At 46.1% G+C, this 14191-nt stretch overlaps 1 protein-coding gene across 11 annotated transcripts in view; it reads left to right on the forward strand.

The window, feature by feature from the left end:
- Positions 1-10593: 10593 nt before the first annotated feature.
- Positions 10594-14191, forward strand: part of SLC37A1 (solute carrier family 37 member 1) — a 39802-nt gene continuing 36204 nt past the window's right edge. For 6 of the 11 annotated variants that reach the window (XM_041124974.1, XM_041124975.1, XM_041124976.1 and 3 more), the window contains exons 1-2: positions 10752-10989; positions 12189-12268. The gene's annotated coding sequence lies outside the window, so the exon portion shown is untranslated. Of the gene's footprint in view, positions 10990-11171; positions 11191-12188; positions 12269-14191 lie in introns of those variants that run through there. The other 5 variants (XR_003924287.2, XM_030020311.2, XM_030020307.2 and 2 more) reach the window with 4 other exon arrangements.

Genomic DNA, 14191 nt, shown 5'->3' on the forward strand with positions numbered 1-14191 from the left:
CGCCCCGACCTGTACCTTAAGTGTCGTGAAACGGGATGGTGGCATTTGAGATGAGACCTGAGTCCCCGCCCGTCTTCTGAGAGCTCCCAGTAGTTTGGCTGGTTTGGCCTGTAAACAACATTTTAGATTTATTAAAACCATTCCTGCATCTAGAAGTCTTTTTTTTCCTGTCAGGTTTAAGTCCAGTCCATGGAGCTCATCTTTTGTTTTATATCATACAGTTTCAGCCTGATGATGACTCTCATTCACCTGCTCGATGGACCAGACACGTTCCCCCCGCGCGGCCTGGCGAATCCTACTGGAAATTCCGTACACTCCTTAAACTGGAGCCAGAAGGCCAACGGCATTCAGCTCCGGTCTCTGAAATCCCACAGGATCTCCACAGCTGGCTTGACGGTGCACGTCCGATGGCGCAGCTGGAGACAGAGGACCCACGTGTACTCCTCAAGAGGTGTCACAGAAATGTGCTTGGGCTGTCACCGGCACACCTGGCACACTGTCATACTGTTAGCAGTCAGGCTCTGCGTTTCGGGGCACTCTGAAGAGATTCCTCTCTCTTCTCTATGCAATGCACAGCAGAACAGTCCATATGGGTAACTAACTCAGGGGTCAGGACAGAGGCAGGGAAATGCTCTGACACTAATCACTTCTGGAGCTTAGGCACTGGAAGTCATCAAACCACCGTGTGATCTGGCCTGGAAAATCCTGCGTTTCTGCATAAATGAATGGAGTGCAACTTAACCTCTCCTGTTATTTTTTCTAAATTGCACTGAACTGCTGTGGTGACAGGGGTGCTGTGCAGTTCTAACAGTGAGACAGCAGAACCATGAGTCAGGTTTTTACATCACTTACATATCTTCTGCTTTCACACATACAACTACTTTTACTTCTGCTAAAGTTTTTTTCTTCTCCTTTTAGCAGCTATAATTCTCAATGATCTTAATATGTAGGAAATTCTCTGTATTCTGACTTTTCTCCAAGCCCCTCTACTCAGTCAGCCTCAGCAGTGATCTACGTAACTCTGATGACAATTTCAGCCACGTCAGCCAGTCAAGAGCCTCCCGTACTAATATGATTGCAGCTAAAGCAACACAGGGAGGCAAGAGAAGGGCTCTCCTTTCTCAAAAGGCCAAGAAGAGTGGAAAGGAGCAGCTCATAAGGAGAAGGAGAGAGTGTAGTACATCATAGTCACCCTCAGTCCATATTAATCAGTAATAATACCCCAAATGGAAAAGACCTGCTTTGTATTTTATGTTGCTTTTTTTTTATGTTTCATATGTGAGCTGCAGTATTCAAAAACAATCACTCTTTAAAAAGATCTTATTTGCCTCAGCGCAAGGTAGTGCTTTCTTACTCTTTACAAAGGAAACTGCCCTGAAAATCTACCTTGGCTAAGGGAGTTGATGATGACTGCACTACAGCTCATGCCTGCCTCCCGCAGATGCTGAGGACCGATTGTCTTACTGAATGCAAGTGGTACCTCACTCCTCTGCAAAGCAGCATCTTCACAGTGCTTGCAGGAGCTTGGCAGGACTCAGGGCCTGCCAGTGATACAGGAGGCAGGCAAATCACCCCACTGTCACTTTGCTCAGTAATTTAAGGGCCAAGGTTTCACAAGAGGAGCCATGCAAGGATATATGTGGTGAAAAGCAGTTAGCTAACTAAGCACTGGGCGGAGGAGGTGACGCCTCTAAGGTAGGCAGCAAAAGGAGCAGCACGTGGTTGAAAAACGTGGTGGAGGTCACCTTATACCCTAGGTCAAAGCTTTACCAACCCAAATGAGAAGAAAAACAGGGTCACCTCTATATAAAGGTATGCCATATATTCGGGTAATTTTCTTAGTTTTCATAGGTAGGAATCTAAATAGCCAGTATTTAGATAATAAATAAATAGTATTTTTTTATTAAGATGTGTCACTTATGTGGCATATGTGTCTTTTTGTTTTCAGTTGGGCAAAGATGAAAAAGGAAGAGAACTATTGCTAAATACCATCATGTTCTTAGCTCTTAGGAAGCATTTGGGATTCTGAGTTAACACCCAACCCAACCCAGTTTGAAACATTTAAGGACACTGAGATTAAATTTGGTTGGCTGGCAGAGCTTTAAGAAGCTATACATTTATTAACTCAAAATTGTATAGTTATTTCTCTTTTCTCTTTCCTGCACATCCCCAGCATTTGACTAGGGAAGCCTAATTTGCATAATGGCCATACTATTAATAAGTAACTGCAGAGTATGCAAACTACTGCTCCGATTGCTTACCTCCTGTAGAACTGGATGTGAGTGCACATTATCTGAAGCATAGCCTGCTCATTTCCTCCTTTCTCACTCTTAATGATGCCTAAGTTTCTTCTTTCACCTAAGGATGGCTCAATTCTTTTACCTGTCATAAGGTAATGTCTCTAATTATAAAACTGGTTACTTAGTCTGTGAGTCCCATGTTAATTCTAAGCAGACACTGCGACTCGGAGTTGTAAGGGAAAATATGTTCAGGATGCATATAGAGGTGCTCCTTGTTAAACTCGATGACAAAAATAACCGGATATGTCTTTTGGCTTCAAAGTTGACACAGCCCAGGGAACACCTGTGACACAAACAGGAAGCAGTGACAAGCTGTCCGAGACACTCCCCCTAATCATCACTGACTGCTCTTGCTTTATGTAATTGTTTCAGAGTCCTGAAGGAGGAAAGGGTCTGAAGGAGGAACAGTTCACTTTTCTTGGGAAACAGCCAAGAACTATTTCTTTATAAAATTTAAACTGCTCTGAACCTAGAAGTGGCAGATAGCACAAAAGTCTGTATGTCAGGATCACATAGTTTGACCTAAATGAGGGAGGCATCATTTAAAGTTTTCTATACCTAGAAACTGTCCTGTGAGAATGTCGTGGTTTAACCCCAGCCAGCAGCTAAGGACCATGCAGCCGCTCGCTCACTCCTCCCCTACACAGTGGGACAGGGGAGAGAATCTGAAAAAAAGTAAAACTTGTGGGTTGAGATAAAGACGGTTTAACAGGACAGAAAGGAAGAAAACAATAAAGCTAACAATAATAATAAAATGACAATAATAATAATAAAATAATTGGAATATACAAAACAAGTGAGGCACAGTGCAATTGCTCACCACCCGCCAACCGATGCCCAGTCAGTTCCCAAGCAGCGATCCACCCCCACTCCAGCCAACTGCCCCCAGTTTATATACTGGGCATGACATCACACGGTATGGAATACCCCTTTGGCCAGTTTGGGTCAGCTGCCCTGGCTGTGTCCCCTCCCAAACTCTTGTGCCCCTCCAGCCTTCTTGCTGGCTGGGCACGAGAAGCTGAAAAATCCTTGACTCTAGTATAAATATTATTTAGCAACAACCGAAAACATCACTGTGTTAGCAACATTATTCTCATCCTAAATCCAAAACATAGCACTATACCAGCCACTAGGAAGAAAATTAACTCTGTCCCAGCCGAAACCAGGACAGAGGTAAACTACAGCTTATACAGATAAATACAATTAATGACAAGGAAGATATATTTTGTAGTTTCTGGTCTTCCAGCTGCATTTGAATGTGTTTCAGTGTGAGATTAAAGTTAAGCTTTATGTATGTTACTATTGAAAGAAGGGCTGCTATCATCCTTATTTTATAGTTCTTTTTCCTTTTCTGTCAAAGGACCAACATAATACCATAAATATTCTTAAGGTCCTGCTGATCTTGTATATAAACTTCATTTGGCAAAAGGCCAGAGAGGGTTAGTGGATATGCTGATTACCTGCTCTGCTCTTACTTTTGGCTCAGCTGGCAGCTGCGGGCACCAACTGCCAATCACCCTGGCAGGAGAGGGCAGCAGCTGCCATAGCTGCGAGCTGCCCTGGAGAGGCTCCTGGTTTGCAGTTTGAGCAGAAGCCCTGCAGGGAGAGCGAGCTCCAGAGAACCCCGAGGCCTTTGCTGCCAGAGGTGCTTACGAACAGGGAAAGACGGTGACCTAGCAAAGCAAAAAAGGCTGCTAGGCACCGTAAGGTGCCTCCTGCAGGAGAGGACAGCCCTGGATGCCCTTTAATCCTGCTTTGCAGGTCCTCACTTTGAAGTTAGCCACAGAGCTCCTCTGTGGGGAGGAATGGCCACAAGGCACTTTTAAGGCCTGCTATGCTCCTGGCTGTCTTTGGACTTTACCCTGAGTTAGAAGAGGGAGGCTTTTGGGCAGCACAGAGGTTTTTGCAGGGAAAATGCTGCTGTGCCAGGCCTGGCCTCAGGCGCTCCTTCCAGCACTGACCGAGCTTTGAAAACACATGTTGCACAATGAACATTAGAAACGACAGTACTATTTGCTCACGTTTACATTGCAATCAGTGTCTCGCTTCAAAGGAGTGATAAAAATACAGCAGGGTGCACACATTACCTCTGATGTGGTAAGGTGGTGTGCTTCTTAATTCATGCTAGGTGCACTTCGGAGTTCCTGCCCTCGAGGAGCTTTCTGCTCTATGCCCCTGTCCTACCGTGCATCCTTCTTCCAGGGGCAATGCCTCTGTGAACCGTGATGTGGCCCTAGGGAGCCACCTTTTCAAATTCTGCCATCACAATTAATAGGAAGAGTGGAAGTAATTTGCCTGATTCACAGGTTGGTTTCCTCACTTCACATACTGTTCAATCATTACTGACAGAGCTGGCTACTTTGTGAGGGCCCGTCCTTGGGCACTCAAATCAGTTTGAGTTTTGCTCTGGGCTGAATTAGAGATGCAAATGACCATTTATTGCTTTTGGTAGGGCAGACTTGGGCAAGATTATGTCTTTTGACAGGAATTTAAAGAACAGAAATCTGTAGGGAAATATTTTGTTATCTCTTAGAAGATAGTAATTTTCATCTTTCTCATTGTAAAAGCTAAAACCACAGTCTATTATACTGCATGGTCAGTATCAGATACTAGCAAAGTGTAAACTGGAGTTGTCAGGAAAAACTTAATGAAATCAACTCTCTTCCTCCTGAAACTTAAATATAAACCAGGTTGATTTCATTAGCCTTTTGGAGGAAAACTGTGGGATTAGGGAATTAAAATAATATCTAAATGAGAGTTCTTGTTTGGGAATACACATTTCAGGTCTTTTTATTATTCTGCAATATATACTATCAGACACACTTAAAGAATTCAAAATATTTCTTAGATTATGGGAGCAAACAGTGGACAAAGTGCAATTTATTGTCACTAACTTCCGTATATTTTTTTCCTCCAATTCAGAATGAGACAAGATTCTGAAATGTCAAAACCCTTGGCAAAATGGGAACTCTCTGCACAGTTCTTTTTAAGCTCTTTACGGGCAAAATGAAAGCTGCTCAGTATGTTTGTATGCCAAGTAAAGATAGCCTCTTTTTGTGCTGATAACCGTCAGAAAAACAAGTAAATGACCTTTCTAGCCACTCAGTTTCCAGCTGCTTCCTCCAAGTACAATTAACATTGGGATATCCTGAAGGTGGGATGATATGAAACAAAAGTTTGTATGAAAGCCATTCTTGAAATACCAGTAATACTTTTTTGCATCTTGGCTAAATATAACCTTTCAGTTCCCTCCTGCAAAATATCCAAAGGAAAATGTTCTGCTGTATTTATACCCTGCCTCCCATTTTTCCGACCTTACTGCTCATTTTGAAGTACAGACTGCATTCCATTCTTCAGACATATGGGAAAATTGTCAAGTTTTTCTTTTATCTAAGGGGTCTCCCTTTCCACTAAAGTGCAATAGGGACACACACAGGTCAATTCTATTCCATTTAGGAAATTGTTGCTAATGTCTTTTCTCAAGACTTTTACCACAGTCAGTGTTACTACTGCTACCAAGAAAGCAGTTGGCATTCATGAGGTAAATATCTTATGGTCAGTGTAAGAATAAAGCAGTGTTAATACTATATTTTTCTCTGGAAGTGGGTTTTGTTTCATTAAATAAACAAACCCCCAAATCTAAGCTGCTTTATTTAGGCATAGCTTGTAATGACATAAAGCTAAAGCAGCCCAATCCTTCTATCCATACCATGTGAAGGCCTAACCTGGTAACTCAGAATGAATTCAACAGAGAAGAATGAAACAACTGAGGTAGATGGGACTAATTTGCTGCCTCCTCATTCCTGTCAGCTTGAATACCTTCGTACTTCATCTTCTTATACATGACTTGCAAGGCAATTGCTTTAGTGTAAGCTCTCTGTTCTGCTCTGCTTTCTATTTTACCATGGTATTTGTAGCTGGTCTGGGATTTTAGTTCTATTAAAATGTGCCTCAGTCAACCCTTCTCATATAACTACCCTGCAGTGATCAAGTCTGCAAACACAGAGAAATGAAATCTGTCAGTAGTCTACCTGCCTATTTCAATCTGTTTACTCCTCAGCAATTGTTTCCGTAGCCATTTCTTGCACTTCGATTCAGGTCTCCAGGAAATTTAAGAAGAAAGTAGAAATAAGGGCAAAGTAACAAGAGAAACTCTCTCATTTCCTGCTGGAAGCAAAATTAAGTTCTTCAAGATAAGTTCCTCAAAATAGATGTTCTTCTTTTGTGATGAAAGATGGTCTATATATTGTTTTAAAGATTCCATTTATAATAATACAGTTTGGTCGTGTTTGTTTGGGTTTTTTTTAAATTCTGTGTTCTCAGTACATTCTTGTTCGGTTTTCTGTGAGGAGGTGGCTGAAGGTACAAGAGCTGATCGGGTTGTCTAACCAGGGAACCTCCATCCTAGCTACAGGGGCCACTGATCCCTGTAGCAACAGGTCACGTCCAGCAGCTCTGCCCTGGACTCCCTCCAGTAGATCCTACCCCAACAGACACTACTATTGCTGTAACTGCTTTTTTTACAGATCTTTCCGTAGATGGCATGAGGTGATTTAACAGTCCCACTCTCCACCTCTCTGGAAAGCCTGGAGGAGGAGGGTCAGAGTAGCATACCATCAGCACCACTGATCTCATTTTTCTGAATGGAACCAGAGACTGATAGGCAACTCGCAGGGTTCAAATAAATGCCGTTATTCCTAAATGTCTCCTGAAGACACAGCAGTATCTATCTTCATGCAGGAGGCCTGGAGGCAGTTTTACTGCCCCTCCCTCTCCATGTTCCACGTGCTATAGGGGTTTTTTATTCCATAAGTAGCCTTTAGTACTCAGGTACCATCCTGCTCTGGCTGGGGAAGAGGCTGTGCTGGCACAGCGGCCTTGTCCGCTGGTCTCTTTTCCTAAAGCTACTGACTGGTGATTCTCACTAGCTTTCTGGCAAGCTAGATGCGATGAAAGTACCAGTCTGGAAACTATGTCGTCACATTAGTGTGGCGCTGTGCCGGCACTAAAATTTCTCATCAAGAGGCAGGACATACTGTGCTAACTCAGCTACATAGCTTCCAGACCACGGTTGGCTTACCTCCAGCCCTTTCTGAGTACAGACGCAGCAGGGCTATACCTGTCCACTCCCATACATACAGGCATAGCCTTCACAGCCTCCTTTGTCTTTGGCTCTTTTGGATTTTTATTTTTTGTTTTTGTCTGCCAAAGCTTGATGGCAGGTTATATTTGGATTGCACCCAGTGTTGATGTGAATTGCTTATACAATATCCCAGCTGCTCTGTTGGGAAAACAAAGCGTGGAAAACTAATAAAGGCAATTAAATGCCATGATTATATCAGTCCTGAGAATCCTGCTACTTGTGTGGAATAAAGTCTAAGTAAATACTGATTTTTATACAGTAAAATACTATTTAACAATGCATTATTATGTAATGAAATTACGAACTTTTCTGATCCCCGAAGACAAAGAGATCACTCAGTGTCTAAACAAATTAGCCTCTTCCATCTGTACAATTATGAATCATAAAATATACTTGTGCAATTTACTGGAAAGAAAATAAATACGTTAATCAGCTAAAGGATGCAATAGTCTGCATTCAGACCTCTGTTCAGCCAGCATCAGCTGTTCAGCAAAGGAAAGAGTATGCTGACATCCACTGACTTCAAAGTGTTTTGCTATGTTAGGACTTGGGGAGTTAAGAGCACCACACTTGTTCAGTGGAAGTAAAATTTAACTGTCAACCAGGAAATTAGATTATCTTTTCTGAGAGAAGTGCCAGCAAAAGCATCTGTCAGCTCATACATAGTTACTTCCGTTTGGTTTTGCAGACAAGAACACGCCCTTTTCTATTTCCTCTAGTATGAACATTGCCAGAGGCTTAGAAAGCCAACCTGATGTCACACTTGATACCCAATACGACCACTTGCTGGACTGTATCCTTCATTTGTATTTCCTTCTAGAAAGGAACTGGCAAAATGTCCTTTCTATTTTTTTCTGTGAGGCTCTAGATTACATGTTATTTTTAAAAATGGTTTTTTTGTGTTCTGTTTTTTAACCATTTACTCCTGGCTGTGGACCTCCTTTAACTCTGACGGACCTCTGGCCCTCCTTCGATACTCAACACCAGCAGGCTGTTGTGCAACCAGCAGCACAAGCTCACCCTGCTCCTGCTCTCTGCGTTCTTACTTATTTGATGGCTTCTGGCAACTGTAGCTGCTGGTGACCAGCACTGGCATAGCAGAGAGAGCAGCTGTGCCAAGTGGCAGCCAGCAGGTTTCAGTGATGTTAGAGGAATGGATTACAAGAGACCTTTATTTTAAAGGGAGATGCAGTTTCTACTTCAAGTAGGAAAAAATATCAGGGGGTTCTGTTGCTGTTTGGCTCGTGCTTTTTGCAAGTTGCTTGTAACTGAAGATAGAAAGACTCAAGCAAGGTTAAGTTCTTTAAGGAACTGTAAAAAAGGCCAAGCCAACATCAATTAAAAAATAGGAGATCCAACATGATGATGATAGTTGTTGTGATAATTTGGGATGGCTAATCATGTATACAAAGAAATGCACTGCGATGGGTCTAACCTTTTCTGCTGTAAAGAGACAAATCTTCATTTTTGTGTGTGTGTGTGCCAGTCAGAACAGACAGTGCCTGGGTGCTTTCCCATCCTGGTGCAAAAGTGCAGCCACATGATTCATGCAAATCACTGTTGTTGGAGGAGCATTTCCTGACTAGTTTTGTCTCTGCTAAGTGGTTGTTACAGCAGAAATGGCAAACATCAACATACACAGATTCTCTGCTCTGGCTGTAACTACCCCATTTATATCTGACGTTAGCATGTGCTTTTCCACCCCAGAGAACAAATGCCCTCTCCGTAAGACAATGACATTTCCATGATACGCCTGCTCAGAAGAATAAAGAAGCTTGAAGTATTTCCTTCTCCAGTTCTTGCACCCCCATACAGGAGAGAGTAAACGCGGAGAGCTAAAACAGCTCTGGGACATGCCTGTTTATGCTCCACCTCCAAGTGTTAAGAGTCTGCTAAACTTAATCTACTACCCGGGGCATCAGCCATTTCAGCTGAGCTGGTGAGGGTTTGGGGCAGACAATTTTTCATTTGGATTCACAAGGGGCATGGGACCATATTGTCAAAAAGCAACTATGCATTGTCCTTTCCCCGAGATACTGGATGAAACTGTGGTTTTTCTTATACAGCAGGATGATTCTGTAAAAGCTGTGCTAATGCGAGACCTTTTGATGCTGAGTAGCGGCTTTTGCTTTTATCTGTGGACCAAAATCATCTCCTTAGAAGACAAGATTGATGATAATCAAGAGCAGTGCATTAGCTTTTGAAGTAGGAAGTTTGTAGGGTTTGGGGAGGTGATGTAAAGACTTCTTTTTTTAACCTCTGATTCACTACTTAAAAATCTCAGCTAGAAGGATGTGTGAGGCTGAGCAGGAATCAACATCTGCCAGTGACAAGCTTAAAAGCATCAGATTGTGCAACACCCATCTGTGTTTGCAATGGTCCAGGTGCAACTCTGAGACCCTGGTTCTGCAAACATTATTGTAAGGCAGAAAGGTTTGTTTATTGACTGGGAGAAAGTGAAGGAAAGATACCACTGGGATCATGGAGCAAAGCTGAGCATGTGTGTAAGTGTTTGAAATGTGGGGCCTAAGTAATATCGCAGTGGGAGACAGAGTTTCTTTTATTGGTGTTACCAGCATAGGTAGTGCAAGATGAGAGGGAAGAGACAAAATAAAACCGAACATTTTATTGAGTGCCTTAAGTGGGTTGCTTGTGCCAGGCCGGCGATACTCTACAGGGGACAAATGGTTATACACATAAATTAAAACCTGCACAAGGTAACTGTTAGCACTTATTCAGTTTTGGATGAAATAAACAGCATAGGGTTATCTGCGCTGGTGAGGTGGTCACGATAAATTAACAGACCTGCAGCTGGAAGTACATGTTTATCTAAATAACTAAGCTTTGAAATACACGTGGTTGCTGAAAATGAAAACGCACTGCAGGATCAGGAAACCAGAAGGCAAATAAAATAAATGTATTATTTCTTTTTAAAAGAAGCACCACCGAATTCTTCCCTCAGTTTTCCGATGACCTGCTGGGTGATTTCTGAACGTTTGTGGTTTGGCGGCCGGGGTGACAGGTGGGTCGCCGGGGACGGCGGGCAGCACGGGCTCAAGGAGCGCCTTTTCTCTCGCCGGCGGGCCGGGGCCCCGCCGAGGAGCCGCCGCCGCCCCCTCAGCCCCGCGGCGGCGAGGCCCGGCCGGGGGCAGCGCTTCCCCCTCGCAGAGGCTTCGCCGACCGCTACAGAGGCGGCCCGGAGCCTCCGCGGGGCGCGCTGCCGGCACGGACCGGCCCACGGCGCCACTCCTGCCAGCCGCCGCGGCCCGGCCCGGCCCGGCGGGGGTGCCCGGCTGCCCGCCGAGCCCAGCCGAGCCGTGCGGAGCCCGGCCGTGGCGCGGCCCGCCCCGCCGCCGCGGGGCTCCCTCCTCCTCCTCCTCCTCCGCGGCGCGGCGGGGAGGGGAGGGGCCCAGGCAGACCGGTCCCGCCGCGCAGCTCCCGCGGCCGGCTGGCGATCCGCAGCCGCGCCCGGCCGCTCGGCTCGGCGCAGGCCAGGCAGGAAGAAGGAAGCTACCGGCGGCGGGAGGGCGAGAGCAGCGGCAGCGGGTAGGCTTGGCGGGCGGGCGCCGGGGGGGGGGGGGGGCCGCCGTGCACCTGCCGTTCCCGCGGCGGGGGCGGAGCGGGGGCGTCGCCGCCGGTTCCCGCCTGTGCGGCGGCGGCGGCAGCCCCTTCCCCCGCGGGGCTGCTCGGGAGTGGCGGCGGCCGGGCGGGGGCTGACCCGGGCGCGGCGGCGCCGGCTCTCCGCTGGTAGGCGTTGGGAAGGCGGCTGCGGTGCTGCCGGGACTCAGGCGTTCACCTTCCCGGCCACCGCCGCCCCCCGGCTCTCCGCTTTCTTTCCTCTCCCCCTTTGTCTTGCCTTCCCCTTTCCGTTTCTTGACGGGCTCGGGTTGCTTGGGTCAGGCCTCGGACCCGGGGAGGGTTGTTTTCGGGGCGCCCCCGGGATTCGTTGTCAGCGGCGGGAGTAGCCGTAGGCGGTGTGCCCCGGAGGCTGCGCGGCTGCAGGCGGGAGCCCGCTGAGCAGTCGTAACCCAGGGGCAGAGACCAGCCCTCGGCTGGCATTGAACGGCCTGAAGCCTCCCCGTGGGGTGCGAGCCGGGTGGGGTGCTCCTGGAGGCCACAGCCCCTCGCACCGCTGGGGAAGGCCCGCCAAGGGAGAGACGTGTGCTGGGCACCTTCTCCTCGCTCTGCTCCTGGCCGGGCCCCGCAGGACCGCAGGGTGAGGGTGTGCTGTCCTTGGCCTGGGCTGGGCGTCTAGGGAGGCTGGGTGGCTGCCCTGGCTTCCAGTGGGTCATCTCGTGTGGTGCGGTGCCGTGGGTAATGCTGGGTCCCGGGGCGCAGGTGTGGATCCACTCTGTATTCACAAGACTCTTGTCCCCTGCCCTTAAGCCAGGACTAACTGTCTTCTGCTTTCTTATTAAATGGAAGGAATATGGCCATTTAGGGTCCAAAGCTGATAGATTTGGCAGTTTATGGCTCAGGTGCAGAGCTGCTGGGTATTAAGCACAATATGCATTTGATTTGCATGTGTCTACAGGCCTTTTGAGTCCTTAAGGACACCCTGATGAGGACTTGCATTACCCGCTGTCTCTACATACACAGAATTAATGTCTGCCCTCCAGGGGAACTGTGCGTAACGGGGCAGGAGCTTCACTCTGTCTCTCCAGCGCGCAGCACAGCTGAGCCACGGTTTGCAGTATTTGCAGTGGTAAAGGCCAGTCACGAATGACTGTATTTTCCTGAAACAGGGAGGGAGCTATGTTTCAGCCAGTGCAGCGGGAAGCCTGAAGAAGCAATACAAAGTTTGGAAGGTGAATATGGATTCAAAGTAAGTACCAGAGTATTGCTTTATGCATTGCAGTACAACAAGGAGGAAGTGAAAGTATTTGTTTTCGCTGTCGGGTAAAATAGTTGCTGAAAATGAAAGAACGTAAAACCAGTTCGAGTGATTGAATTGGAGTTTGTCCTTGGGCTTCATCAGAAAAACAGAAATATAAAGGATGTATTAGTAAACCACCAGTTATGTGTTGTAGCCTGTTAATGTCATTTCTGAAGAATAGCTTGGTTTTAAAAGCTGGTTTAACCTACAGCAGGATGTGATCTTTATAACCTGTTATCACAAGTTTTATTGCCCCAAGTTTCTGTGCTTTTGTGGAGGAAGTTTTATTTGTTTATTAAAAGCACATGAATGTCAGAGGAACTTATGGGTATATGGGGACAGAGATAAGCTGTTGATGAGTAAATGAGAGCTCAGGTGTCTCTGCCTGCAGTAGATAAAATGAAATCAGCCCCTGTCAAATAGAGTTACAGTGCAATTCTCTAAACGCTGCTGATTGTCCGGTCGTCTTTGCTAGGGCCTTGTGACTTTGGATTTACGGCAAGGAGACACTGTTAGGAGGTGGTGTGAGTATGATCTGGGCAGCAGGTGCACAGATGTGCAACCTTGTGTGACCGCTTAGCATCAAAACCTTTTGTAAGATGTGTGAAGTCTTTTTCTGCTTACACTGAAGCTGTTAAATAGTAACCTGTTAAACAATTACTTTTCTATGATGAGAATTGCCTTGTCCCATTATATTTTAAGGGAACTGTTTAAAGAGGTTTATGAACTCAGATTTTTGTTCTTTGCTGGCCTCTCAGTTTTTTCCCAGTAGATATTTCTGTCACCTCACTTAAGTTAAATAATAGTTTTGGTGTTTGGGATAACTGTGAGAGAGGCGAAATAGGGTTTAGGATCACCCTGAAATAGATCTGTTGCTGCTGGGAGAAAAATTCACTCCTACTCTGGGCTGCTTGTGCCCACCTCTTTTTCTTCTTTACCTTTCTTCTCCCACTGGAGCTATCCACAGCGCACTTCAACCAAACCTGAAATTACTGACAAGCTGTTGTTGGTTTGAAATTAAGAGTTCAGCTGACCTAACTAGCTAGCTGTGGCTGTAAGTGGCAGTCCCACATTTAGTCCCTGCCTTTATGCTCCTGCTGCTTTGGATTCATCCTACATAGCAGTGAGTTAATATTCTCTATTGGATCAGCTGGTTTTTAGGGCAGGTTTTCTGATGGATCAGCCACCTGAACCATGGCTGTATGACTGCAAGGTGTGACACAGAGGGAGGCAGGGACCTGCAGCTGGGGGTGGGAGAGGGGAGGAGGGTGTAGGGTTGCACTTTCCCTAACCTCTGCAACCTCAGAGAGGAGGTAGGAAACTCTTGTTGGGTGGGAATGATTGTGGGGTTTGCTGATTAATTGCACAACCAGTTATCTGATTCAGGGGCAGGGGGAAGAGGTGGAACATGCCAAACAAGATTAGCAAGTCAATTCACTTTTAGGGGAGGGATGTGTCAAGCTGACCCAGGACACTGTTGAAAAAATAGAGGTATGACAAAAATGTGTTAGCATAAAGGAGCAGACCCTTGATCTTTTAGTGGGGTACTCTGTTATGTGAAGAGGTGGTAGTTTTCCTCCATTCCTGGGGAAAAAGCCTATGTGGATAGTGAAGCTTTCAAGTTGCCAGCTTTGACACAGCAGATACTGTTTGGTGGTGTCATTCAGCTGGCTGAGGAGGAGTAGTTTTAATTTGTGTAGGAAGATGGGGCAATAAAGATGAGAGGAGAGGGTCTCACACCTTTGCCTGCCCTGTGGCAGCCTCTAAAATTCCCAGGTTAATAAAAACCCTTGGCCTTGGGAGGTGTGTTTTCTTCAAAGGAGATTTTGCTTTAGCTCACCTCCCATTGTTTACCAGCAGAGATTGTCCTGT

The sequence above is a fragment of the Aquila chrysaetos genome, chromosome 7, assembly GCF_900496995.4.
Source record: "Aquila chrysaetos chrysaetos chromosome 7, bAquChr1.4, whole genome shotgun sequence".
In the NCBI taxonomy this organism is placed as follows: domain Eukaryota; kingdom Metazoa; phylum Chordata; class Aves; order Accipitriformes; family Accipitridae; genus Aquila; species Aquila chrysaetos.